The sequence below is a fragment of the Notolepis coatsorum genome, assembly GCF_963971535.1.
Source record: "Notolepis coatsorum genome assembly, chromosome: 14".
Lineage (NCBI taxonomy): Eukaryota > Metazoa > Chordata > Actinopteri > Aulopiformes > Paralepididae > Notolepis > Notolepis coatsorum.
In genome coordinates, this window is record NC_140178.1 from 61,292,008 (window position 1) to 61,304,675 (window position 12,668).

General features: G+C 41.6%; 1 protein-coding gene across 1 annotated transcript in view; it reads right to left on the reverse strand.

Moving 5' to 3' along the window:
- The window catches only part of LOC311240235 (COP9 signalosome complex subunit 1-like), a 148,888-nt gene that overhangs the window by 66,694 nt on the left and 69,526 nt on the right, over nucleotides 1-12,668 (reverse strand). The gene's annotated exons all lie outside the window — the stretch shown is intronic.

Here is a 12,668-nt window from a genome sequence, read left to right on the forward strand (position 1 = left end):
CACGGAGTCTCGGGACTTATTTTATTTGGAATATAATGACTTTATACGCAAAAGTAGCCTAGTTTTAAGTAAAAATATTATAAATCTACATGCCTTGATGATGTCATTCTTTTGTTTTGTTGTCATTCTTTTGCCTATCAATTGTTTTTAAGCTCAATAAACTCTGACCGGAATTTCTCTCATTTGACCGGTAGATTGAAATCTACCGGACACTGAGGCCGGCAACAATTTTTTCTAACGGAAACCCTGTACTCAACTCTTCCTCTCCTTCCCTCCCTCAGATATCCACGTCTCTGAGCGGATCTCGGCCTGTCTGTCCGACATCTCCGCCTGGATGGCGAACAACCACCTCAAACTGAACCTAAGCAAAACAGAATTGCTCCACCTGCCGGCCAAATCCTCCCCCCTGACCGACCTTTCCATCACAGTCGAGAATGCAGCTGTGACCGCGTCCCCGACCACCAAGAACCTTGGTGTTTTCCTCGACGACCAGTTGAACTTCTCTGCTCACATCGCAGCGACAACCAGAACCTGCAGATTCCTTCTGAGCAACGTCAGAAGGATCCGCCCCTTCCTGACAAAAGAAGCCACCCAACTACTCGTCCAATCAACAGTCATCTCCCGCCTCGACTACTGCAACGCACTGCTCGCTGGCCTCCCGGCCACTGCCACCAAGCCTCTTCAACTCATTCAGAACGCAGCGGCCCGCCTGATCTCAAACCTACCGAAGTCGACCCATGTCACTCCACTTCTTAGGGACCTGCACTGGCTCCCCATTGCTGCACGAATCCGCTTCAAGGCCCTCGACCTAGCATACCGTGCGGCAAAGGGAACCGCTCCCGCCTACCTCCGGTCAATGGTCTCCAACTACACACCCTCAAGACCCCTACACTCTGCATCTTCTGGCCGCCTCAGACCTACTCCTATCCGAGCTCCGGGAGGGTCATCAAGGAGAAGCCGCCGACTAAAGACAAAACCCGTCCAATCTTTCGCCATCGACTAAAGACGCACTTCTTCAACCATTATCTGAAATAAAAAATAAAAATAAATAAAGATATCTAACCCTAACTAACCGTATTGTCATGCACTTGTCCTAATAAACTAACCTACACTGTAGCACTCAACACTTTGATGAACATTGTTACTCAGCTGATAGAGTTGTGCCCTTCCTGATGACTTGCAAAAAAGGGAGGTAGGGACCGCACTCTGAATATCGTTGTTTTTTATTTTCAAAGGACACCTCCCTTTTTTGCATAATTAATATTGGACTACGCACCTGTCTGAGCGCAGTGGTTACCCTTTTCTTCCTGATGACTTGTCATACAGAACTTGTAAGTCGCTTTGGATAAAAACGTCAGCTAAATGACTAAATGTAAATGATTGACAGTGACTCGAGATTTTATATTTGCTAAATATTTTAATCTGAATATTAAGGTTCTCTGCCACAAGCAGTGGCTGACATAATAGGTCTTCTATTATATAATTTAACAATGTCAACATAAAATAACCTAATATGTTGACTCATAAAAATAGCATCTCTTTAATCATATAACGGAAGTTACACACATAACCCATTCTCGGCCGCTCTGTTCCTCTGTCCTGCCGCTGAAAGCCTGCAACCAGTCCTACTCCCCCATCCCTTCATACAATCCATCCAACCATGACTGAGGAGAATTGTATGGCAGTGAAAGGGGGGGTCATCCCTATGTTCCCCGGGTTCTATGTTCCCTGTTTTTTCTTTAAAAAAGGGTTCTAAGAAAGACATCAAGAGGCTTTGTCTCTGACTTTTATCGGCACTTACTTACGGCCTCGTATAAAGACCTACCCTTAGATATGATTTGGAGAAAGGATATCCCTGAGTTGGATATAGATTTTGATTGGGATGCAGTCTGGGAAAATATTAGGCTATCATCACACAACCCAGATCACCAACAGATTCATCTAAATTTTGTTCATAGGACTTATTTGACCCCCAGGCGATTGAACCTAATGGGTCTCAGGCCTGACTCTCGATGTACCTTGTGTCCAGACGGTGCCATTGGAACATATATGCATATGTACTGGAGTGCCCTCCTGTTGAGATCTTCTGGGGAAATGTTACCACCCAGTTATCAGAGATTTTCTCTTTAACCATACCGGCCTTGCCTTCTGTTTTATTGTTAAATGAGGTTTCTCAATTGCCGGCCTCTGTACATGTAAAGCCTTTTTGTACAGCTTTCTTCAAACGGGTGTTTAATAGTGTTTCAAGCCCTGTGCTAGATATCATAAACACTTCCCTTAGAACTGGTATTTTCCCAGATGCCTTTAAAACAGCAGTTGTAAAGCCATTACTACTTGGATAGTAATGAAATGGCAAATTATCGTCCAATATCCAACCTACCATTCATTAGCAAAGTACTTGAAAAGATAGTTTCAGTTCAAATAAATTCCTTTCTTGAAGAAAACATCTTAGAATAATTTCAGTCGGGATTCAGAAAATATCATAGCACTGAAACTGCCCTCACCAAAATAATCAGTGACCTCAGGCTAAACTCTGACGAGAATAAGATCTCCATCCTTATCCTGCTAGATCTCAGTGCAGCATTTGATACAATCGATCACGATATTCTAATCGATCGTCTTGAAAACCTTGTCGGTTCAAGCTGGTTCAAAACATACATCAGAGGGAGGAAATTCTATGTTAGACTAGGTGAGCACATGTCTGATATATACGACAACAACTATGGAGTTGCACAAGGGAGTTGCTTAGGTCCTTTACTCTTCTCCCTTTACATGTTACCGCTGGGTGATATCATCAGAGAACATAATGTAGAATGTAGATGATGATACACAACTGTACATATCTGCTGAACCAAATGATACAGCGATTAGCTCCATTACAGACTGCTTACTGGCAATAAATAAATGGATGAGTAAGAACTTCCTGAAACTAAATGAGAACAAAACTGAAATTCTAATTATCGGCCCCAAAACTAAAAAAAGAAACGTTAATAAAGAACCTAGGAGGACTAACCCCTTGGATCAAATCTGAGGTCACTAGTCTCGGGGTTATCATAGATTCAGAACTGAACTTCAATTCTCATATTAGCAAAGTAACGAAAACATCGTTCTTCCATCTCAGAAATATAGCAAAAGTACGACCATTTATTAATCAGAACGATGCTGAGAAGCTAATTCATGCATTCATATCTAGCCGGTTAGACTACTGTAATGCACTTTTCACAGGTCTCCCTAAGAAAACCACAGAGCGGCTTCAGCTAATCCAAAACTCCGCAGCCCGACTGCTAACTAGAACCAAAAGGAGAGAGCACATTAGTCCAGTCTTAGCTGCTTTACACTGGCTTCCTGTAACATTTAGAATTGACTTTAAGGTCCTTCTCCTTACATACAAAGCTCTAAATGGACAGGGACCTAGCTACATCACCAACACTCTAATAAATTACACGCCAGCAAGAACACTGCGATCATCAGCTGCTGGACTACTAGAGGCTCCCAGAAACAGTCAAAAGAGGATCGGTAATGCAGCCTTTATCAACTATGCCCCAAAACTGTGGAACAAACTACCCCAAAACATCAGGGAAGCCAACTCGCTAGACATCTTCAAAAGACAGCTTAAAACCTATCTCTTTGCTCAGGCATTTCAATGACTTACCTGCACTATTCTTACCCTGCCTACTTTTCTATGCTAATTTTATCTTACACTGCCTATCAAATTCATGTGTCGGTTATCACACTTTTTACTTCTTACTGATGACTATTTTTAAACTGAATCATTTTAAACAATTTTTCACACTTTTTACTGTAACCTTGCTATTTAAATCTTTTACTGTTGTTGTATGTCCGTTCTATTTTAAAAATTTTAGACTATTTTTAAACTTAATCATTTTAAACTACTTTATTATTTGTATTACTGAATAGAGAGCCTATTAGGATGCTAGATCCTAATGTGAAACACTGATTTACCATACCCTGCTATGCTCACCCATGCCTGTATTTTTACTGTTGTGAAGCACTGAACTGCAACCTCTGTATGAAAAGTACTATACAAATAAAGTTATTATTATTATTATTATTATTATTATTATTATTATTATTATTATTATTATTATTATTATTATTATTATTATTATTATTATTATTATTATTATTATTATTATCTTGGCTGGCCTGACGGCAGCCAAAAAGGTGATTGCCTCACGCTGGATACAACCAGATAAGTTATGTCCGAAGGTATGGATTCTCACCTATCTTGATGTTATTTATTTGGAGATTTCCACTGCACGTGTCATAGGTGTTAATGAAGCCAATATCGCGGTCTGGTTGGCTGTGGTGGAAAAACTAAAAGAACGCATATGACTCTGGAAGTTGAGTACTGAATAAGGTATTATATCGATGTCTCACGTTGGGGTCCTGGGGCGAGAGGGGGGGGTGGGGGGGGGGGAGAACGAGCGAATATTCATGTATGTTGGTGGTTATGGTGTCTTTTGTATTTTTGTTTTATTTATTATTTTTCATTCAATGTTGATCCTATGTATATTTTCTGACCCCCTTCTGGTCTGGGTCTGGTGATCGTGGGCTCGGACTGGGGGGGGCCGCGGTTCGGGGTCTCTATGGGTCGAGGCACTAAAGAGGCGTGGTGCTTTGGCTCGTGGGGGGGCCGGGCTGTGGGTCCTCCGGGGTTGTGGCTTGCGGTTGTCGGGCCTGGAGGTGGAGGGGGCTCGGTAAGCCCCCCTTTTTTTTCACCTGGCAGCGAGGATTCTCATTGGGTGAGTGTAACGCATGGGAGGGCACACTACCTCACCCAGATAATAATAATAATAATAATAATAATAATAATAATTGTTGTGAAGGATCAGATTAAACCGAATATATATATTTATTTATGGATATATATTTAATAGTATTTGTATATCGTTTGATATCCCATGTATATTCCTTGTACATATACACTGAATATCCCTTTGGTCTACTAACAGCCCATAATAGTTTCATTATCTCATTGGACAAGAACTTGGCGCCAGCAGCCAAGCCCCTTGGTTCAAGTTCAATCGTGCCGACGAACATGTCGTTACTAGCCCGGTTCCGCGTAGGAATACGTCTGGCGAAATACGAATGGTACTATTTGTTCACAGCGCATATATATATGGCGCAAGTAAAGTAGAACTTTCTTTTAGTCCCTTAGCCCTTAGTTCTTTACCCTCCAACCTAGTGGCAAGACGTTAAGCCTCACCCACGATACACGTGTGGTGCAGTATGGTCAACTTGGCCTCAGAATGGCATTGAGACATCGTGTGGATTAATAGTTGAATTGTCATAGTTTGGCACTATACCGTCGAGTGGGACGTATTTCTATTAAGTTAATAATAGTCTATTATGTATGGTGCATCGTTCGGTTAGAGTTATAAAGTGAGCAGTACCCCCATCGTTTTCCTCGCGTTATCTAGAGTCTTAACCAGGCTGGGCAGACCACGTGTGGTGCTTTCATCCGAGGAGTTCTGGGCTAGGACGAGTGGACCTGCACATTGGATTACCTTACCCGGACGACGGCGAGCCCTACACGGCTTGGATTATCTACTTGCTTTGGGTGCTTTGATTTATGCCATGGATAACAGCCAACACTGGTGAGTGTTGGAACTACCCCCCGAGAGGAGTCCAGGTGAGACGGCGCTCTACCCCGAGTGAGGTCGCCTCACGTCTCTTCGTTGTGGACCGGCAGCTACCGTCTACAAGAGGGCCCAACTGTATTCATCTGTGGACCAAGGTTCTGTGGGCACCGTGTTCAGCACTCTGAATTCTCCCAAGAAATCGTTGGCCAGATGGGATATCGCCGGCGGCTCTCCTAACCCCCCCCCCCCCCTACTGACTTACAACCAGCAGGACCCCCCTTTAGTATATCCAGCTATAATCATTAAGTACCATTGCTATAGTTCCCTAAAGAACCAGGTTGTATACTTGCTTCCTGCGTAACCAGAGATTGGACATTCAATGTTGATTTGCCTACGAATACTCATTTGCCTTACAAGTGCATTCAAATCATAAATGTCATTAAGTGAACGTTGTATATACCCTTTGCTATATATTAAATATTCGACTTATACATTTGTGTGGACTTGGTTTCATGGTGGGAAAGTGTTCATCATATCTATATCATGTACTGTGTGGCCAGTAGTTAAAGTACATAAAGCGGTAGTGGTTTAATGATACCATACTTATCAATACAGTCAGGGAATTGTACCCCTCAGTTACAATAATAATAATAATAATAATACAAGACCTCTTTTAGGAGTCTTTATTCGGCATGCAACGAACTGGACATGCAATTGGAGCGGCACACACACACACACACACATGCAGGGAACAAACTTAACTTTTTGACTTACCAGCCATTTGGCTGGTAGATTTTAAAAACTACCAGCCGGGCAGATTTTTTCCCAGCCAAAAATTATAAATAGCTTTTTAGTATATCGCCATGTGTTATTATTACTATATAATACTCTCATATGCTATTTTCAATTAATATCATAAACAACATAAGGAATATTAGCATAATTTTGAGTGGACTGAAGGAATGAGTCAGCGTTAATAGTTTTAAATGCAAATAATTTATTGAAACATAGAAGTGGGGTCGGGACACACACACACACTGTGTTTCAACTCACCACCCCTGCATCATATTGTAGTCTGTCTTCAAACTTCCACTCCTCTCGAAACTTTTTTATATTTGAATATCAACATTATCTGTCCATCCTCAGTAATCCTCAGTTTACTATAATATACTCCAGTCCTGAGTCCTGACTAGTGACTTCATCGTCTTTCCAAACGCACACACACAGAGGGAAGGGGAGAGTGCCCCCCCCCCCCCCCCCCCCCTTTGTATTTTAGAAATCATTTCACACATGTCCCCTGAATGTCTGCTACCTGAATGAAGTGTTGTCATTAATTCTGTTGGTTTTGTGTGTTTGTACTGTAGGTATGTGACTGAGCTCCTGGGTGGTGACACTGGTGACAAATGTGTCCTGCTCTGTGGTGCTACCTGCACAATGCACATTGCCACCTCTTGCGTACAATGGAGATCTCCAATATTGATCCTACCTATACAGTATAGTGTGCTTTAAGAGTGCATTCTAGGGCTGACCTTCAAAGCTTTTTTTGGCCGTCGAAGCTTCTGGGCCTAAGATTAGCTTTTAATTCGAAGCTTCGACAAAAAAAAATTTGACATTTATTTAAATAAAATTATCTTATTATCATATGTTGTGGGACTTGTACAGCACTTTGGTCAACGTTGTTGTTTTTAAATGTGCTCTATAAATAAAGTGGATTGGATTAATTAATTAAATTAATAACGAGTCTGGAGCTGCGCTGCCTGGGCGGCTGCTCTCCGTTACACAGCCAACGACATTACATTACATAATTATGTTGCAACCTTCGTCTATAAAGCAAACAATTATATAAATATTTATATCAATCAATCAGATTTATTTATATAGCACATTTAACATGACACGTGTCAACCAAAGTGCTGTACAGAGGGTAGATACACAGATACATATTGACAACAATCACACTCCGTTTTATGGGAGGGCACACAGGCAAACACATAGGAAAACAGGGCATGAGTCAGTGAACGGGAAAGGCTAGTAGGTAGAAGTGGGTTTTGAGCCTAGATTTGAAGGCATCTATCGAGGGGGCAAGCCTAATGGAGGTGGGGATGCTGTTCCACAATTCAGAGGCTGCAACAGCAAAGGCACGGCCCCCCCTAAGCTTGAGGTTAGACCTCCGGACTGTCGGGAGCCTCTGATCGGCTGACCTGAGGGACCTGGTGTTGGAATAGGGGGATAGGAGGTCTGAGATGTAGGAGGGGGGGTGACCATTAAGGGCTTTAAAAACAAATAGGAGAACCTTAAAATCTATCCTGTAGCGTACTGGAAGCCAATGAAGGGAAGCAAGGACAGGGGTGATGTGGTCTCTCTTGCGGGTTCTGGTCAACAGTCTGGCAGCGGCGTTTTGTACCAGTTGTAAGCGGGACAGGGAAGAATGGTTAATGCCTATATAGAGGGAGTTGCAGTAGTCTAATCTAGATGAAATGAAGGCGTGGATGACTCTCTGAAGGTCTGCAGGGGAGAGAAGGGCTTTGAGTTTGGCAATGGTGCGTAGTTGGAAAAAAACATGCCGTTACCACTGAGTTCACTTGTCTGTCGAATTTAAATTGTGGGTTAAAAATGACACCTAGGTTCTTGACATAAGGCTTGACCAGGGAGGACAGGTTGCCAAGGCTGTTGGTAAGGGTGGTGACAGCGTCTGGGGGACCGAAGAGGATTATTTCGCATTTGTTTTGATTTAGTTGTAGAATGTTTTGTGCCATCCAACATTTAACGTCATCCAGGCAGGACATGAGACTGTTAAGTAGAGACTGGTTGTTAGGTTTCAGGGAAACGTAAAGCTGTGTGTCGTCAGCATAACAGTGAAAAGAGATGTTGTGCTTCTGAATGATTGGACCAAGGGGTAGCATGTAAAGAGAACAGGATCAGGCCAAGGATGGACCCTTGCGGGACCCCACAGGAGAGGGAGGTTGAGGGGGAGGAGCAGTTGGCGATGTTGACAGCAAAGCTTCTATTTGTGAGATAGGAGAACCATGCTAGTGCAGTGCCACTGACACCAACCCCATGTTGGAGACGATCTAATAGAATGGTGTGATCCAGGGTTCGAAATTAACGGGGGCTTGGGGCAAAATGCCAGTGAAAATGGACAAAATGCCCCCGACAGTTTACTAATTATATATATATATTATATATTTTTTATCTGGGAAATCTGTTGAAGTCAGACATATTTAAATATCTCCGAAAATAATTCCCTCACGACCTGTGGTTTGCTGATGAGAATGGCTTGGTGCTTAGCGAGAAGCATGCAACTGCAGAGCCGCAGAGCTCACAGTTGTGCCCGCACAGTGCAATACTCCAATTCAGCCATTGGCAATTCAGCCACTGGGTGGGTGGCGCTGCTGAGCGGTCCCCAGACCGGACCTGAGAGCGCAACTGGCTCTGCGGCTCTGCAGTTGCATACTATTGGGATTAGTTTATCGCTTCGTTGGGAGGAGGAGATAGTCTTTGGTTTCAGCGATCACACAACGTTTAGATTTTAGTGAACCCCACGATAATGTTGCCGTCACTCTCTGCCAAATTTCTCAGTTCTTCGCTTGATATAATTAATACAAATGTCCAATATAACGGAATTTGTAGGGGTTAAGGAATCTAATATCGCAATTTGGTTGGCTGCAGTGGCAAAGTTAAAAGAACGCATATAAGTTTGGGAATTTGTTTTGTTTTGATTTTATTTTTTTTATTTTTTTATTCTTTTTCTCTTTTTATTTTACTGAAACAAACAATGAAGAAGAAGTAGCTGCTTTCTCTGTGCCTTTTTGACGGATGAAGAAAGCAAGGAAATGTACTTATCTCCCTCTTTTTATATTGACAGTATGGCTGTGGTGTTAAAAAAAAAAAATATTACAATGTCATGTTTACCAAAGGACTTCTGTGCACAGCTTGAGCGATGCAACTCTGACTATTTTAAAAGACGACACAAGCCTTTTCACGAGCCTTTACCAATGTCTTGCACTTCTTCAAGCTATCACAGTGGAATGTATCAATCAAAACGACGGGGGAAAAGAGTATTAAAACATGCCAGCGGTTCGGTCCCGCGTAGTTTAGGTACAGCTGAACGCAACTCGGGAGCATGTCCTGATTGAATGTGTATATTATGAATAGGGCTGGGCGATATAACGATAACGATAAATATCGCGATATATTTTAATAATCGATATCGAATATCGAAATAAAAAAAAATCGAAAAATCGTTTTTTTTTTTTATTTTTATTTTTTTTTTACCTGCAACAGGGCAGTTTTAAAACCAGAGACAGTGGACAGACTTGTCTTTCTTGCCTGCAACTTAAAGTAATGGCTTTGCTTGTCCAAATGACAATACTGACCAAATTCAGATTTCTTTTTCTCTTGTCCATTTATTTTGTTTGCTTTCTAATTTAAAATACAGTTTGAAACCGTCTGTACACAGTAGGCTATGTGTGCTAGCAGAACTAGACTCCAGTCACGCGTCACGGTGCACATGTGCGGTGGTTTGTCCACCAAAAAAGCGCCAAAAGATCGAAAATAGCAGAGCCAGAACTGTTCAACTCCTCTGGAGCCACAGCCAGCAGAGAAGCCGGTTTACTTTAGCTTTTAAATCAGCTGCAGCCTGAGAACTGGAGTGTGAGGGGATGTAACACTAAAGATGGCGGCAATGACAAAGAATTGCTGCAAAATAAACATACATCTGTTGTAAATAAAAAATAAAAAATTTATACTTATAACAATTCGATAATTATCGATATCGAGAAATAAAATAAAATTATCATATCGTTATCGCGATATGATTTTTTTCCATATCGCCCAGCCCTAATTATGAATGTGTTTTGTGAAGACACACACACACAACGGCGTCGCTGTAGAGCGTGATTGCATGTTATTTCCTTTGTGTACAATCCAAGTGCTACATTCTTTGTACCATTTTTAAGTTATTGACGGACTCCTCGTCTGAGTCGCTTCACCTATGACTAGGGATGGGTATCGTTAGGATTTTATCGATACTACTACTCTTATCGATACTGCTTAACGGTTCGGTACTTTATCGATACTCTTATCGGTTCTTTTTGGTTCTTTTTTTGCAAGAAAAAAAAGACAATTAATTAAGAACAGAATCAACATTGCTTTATTATTTATAAATACAACTTTATAAATAAGTATTATAAATAAATATAATTTCTTCAGCAACAGCAGCAGCAATGTTCTTTTATATAACTTTATAAATAAATATAATAAATGAATATAATTTCTTCAGCAACAGCAGCAACAATGTTTTAAATGTGTCTGACTCTGAATTATAGACTTTTTATAATAAACAACAAATGCAAAAGGCTAACAGAACTGTGACACTCGTTCACCCTATCCTCTGGCATCCTTCCTCTAGCTGCTAGGGTGAAAGGACTTTGGGTGGTGGAGGGAGGTAGAGGGAAGGATGTGTGGTGGCCCTGGGCTCACTGGCCTGGGACACATTGGTGGCTGACGCCTCAGCTTGACGATCTATAAAAAGTTTAGATTGTAGTATTTGTAGCTAAACAATTATTTTGTTTATTAGCCTATTTGTAATAATTCGTTATTAGCCTAGGAAACTCCGTATCTTGGCTTACCGGCGGCAGTGGACGTGGATGCAGATGGAACACTGCGCGCAAGGCAGTCGAATACGCGCATTTCTGCACACTAATATCATGTTTTGCCAACAGATGTTTTGATAAATTGCTCGTATTGCCACCCTTACTGGCAAATGTTTTGTTGCACTTGTGGCAACGTGCGTTGTATATCCATACTTTCTTTAGAACGCTTCGCTCTATCCGCCATCACGAGTCACGGTGCATGCAGACTCAGAGCTGTCTGTGTCTGTGTGCAACGCGCTTCAGCACGGAGAACTTTCATTAAGGAGTACCCGTATGTAGCACTACTAGCGAGCGACTCGCGAGGAGTGTGTGTAATAATGACTCGCTGTGGCTCGCTTCTCGTGCAGAGACAGAGAGAGGATAGATCGTTTGCAACTTTTAAATAATAATAATAATAATAATAATAATAATAATAATTTCTCTAGAGTATCGATAGCAGTACCGAGGACGTCGGAGCTTATAAATACTCCGGTATTTTCTAATATAGTACCGGTTCCCGTTTAAAACCGGGGTCCGGGGGGCATCCCTACCTATGACATCCTTGAGGATGTGAAAATGTGCCTTAATGACGTTAGAAAATAATGTAATGTAGTGTGACTCATGTTGAGGTCCTTGGGTGAGCGGGGGGGGGGGGGGAGAACGAGCGAGTGTCCATGTAGGATGATCACTGTACAGTCTGTATCAGTTATTGTCTTGTCATGTGGTGTTAAGTTATTGTCTTGGGAAGTCTTTTTATGTATTATTATTGTATCGTTTGTGATATATGTTTTGTTTCATGTTGAAAAAAAAAAAAAAAACAATATAACGGAATTAGTTAGCTCATAAAAATGTGATTATAACAAACTGCTGTTTAATGTCGGGCCGACTGCCCACAGACACCTATTTGATTTCAAGTCAGCAGCAGCACGGAGTCTCGAGGGACTTATTTTATTTGGAATATAATGACTGTATACGCAAAAGTAGCCTAGTTTTAAGTTAAAATATTATAAATCTACATGCCTTGAGGATGTCTTCTTTATATAGCCTACCTATCAATTGTTTTTAAGCTCAATAAACTGACCGGAATTTCTCACATTTGTCCGGGAGATTGAAATCTTCCAGGACAGGAGACCGGCACCAATATTTTCTAACGGAAACCCTGCATGATGCTGTTCACTTTTGAAGTGCATGCGAGACTGCTGGCTGGGCAGTAGGTGAGATGAAACTAATTCTGTGTCCTCCACTTTGGAGAATGTGAATCCCATGTACTCAAATTAATGAATGTGACCATGTTAAGTTTTTAACTTGCATGCATATACATATACACGTAATGTTTGGTGCTGTGGCCACAGTTTGATTACTGTATTCACACCAACTCGAATGAACTGCAGCCAAGGAGCTAAACTCTCCAGGGTTCAAGCGGACGAAA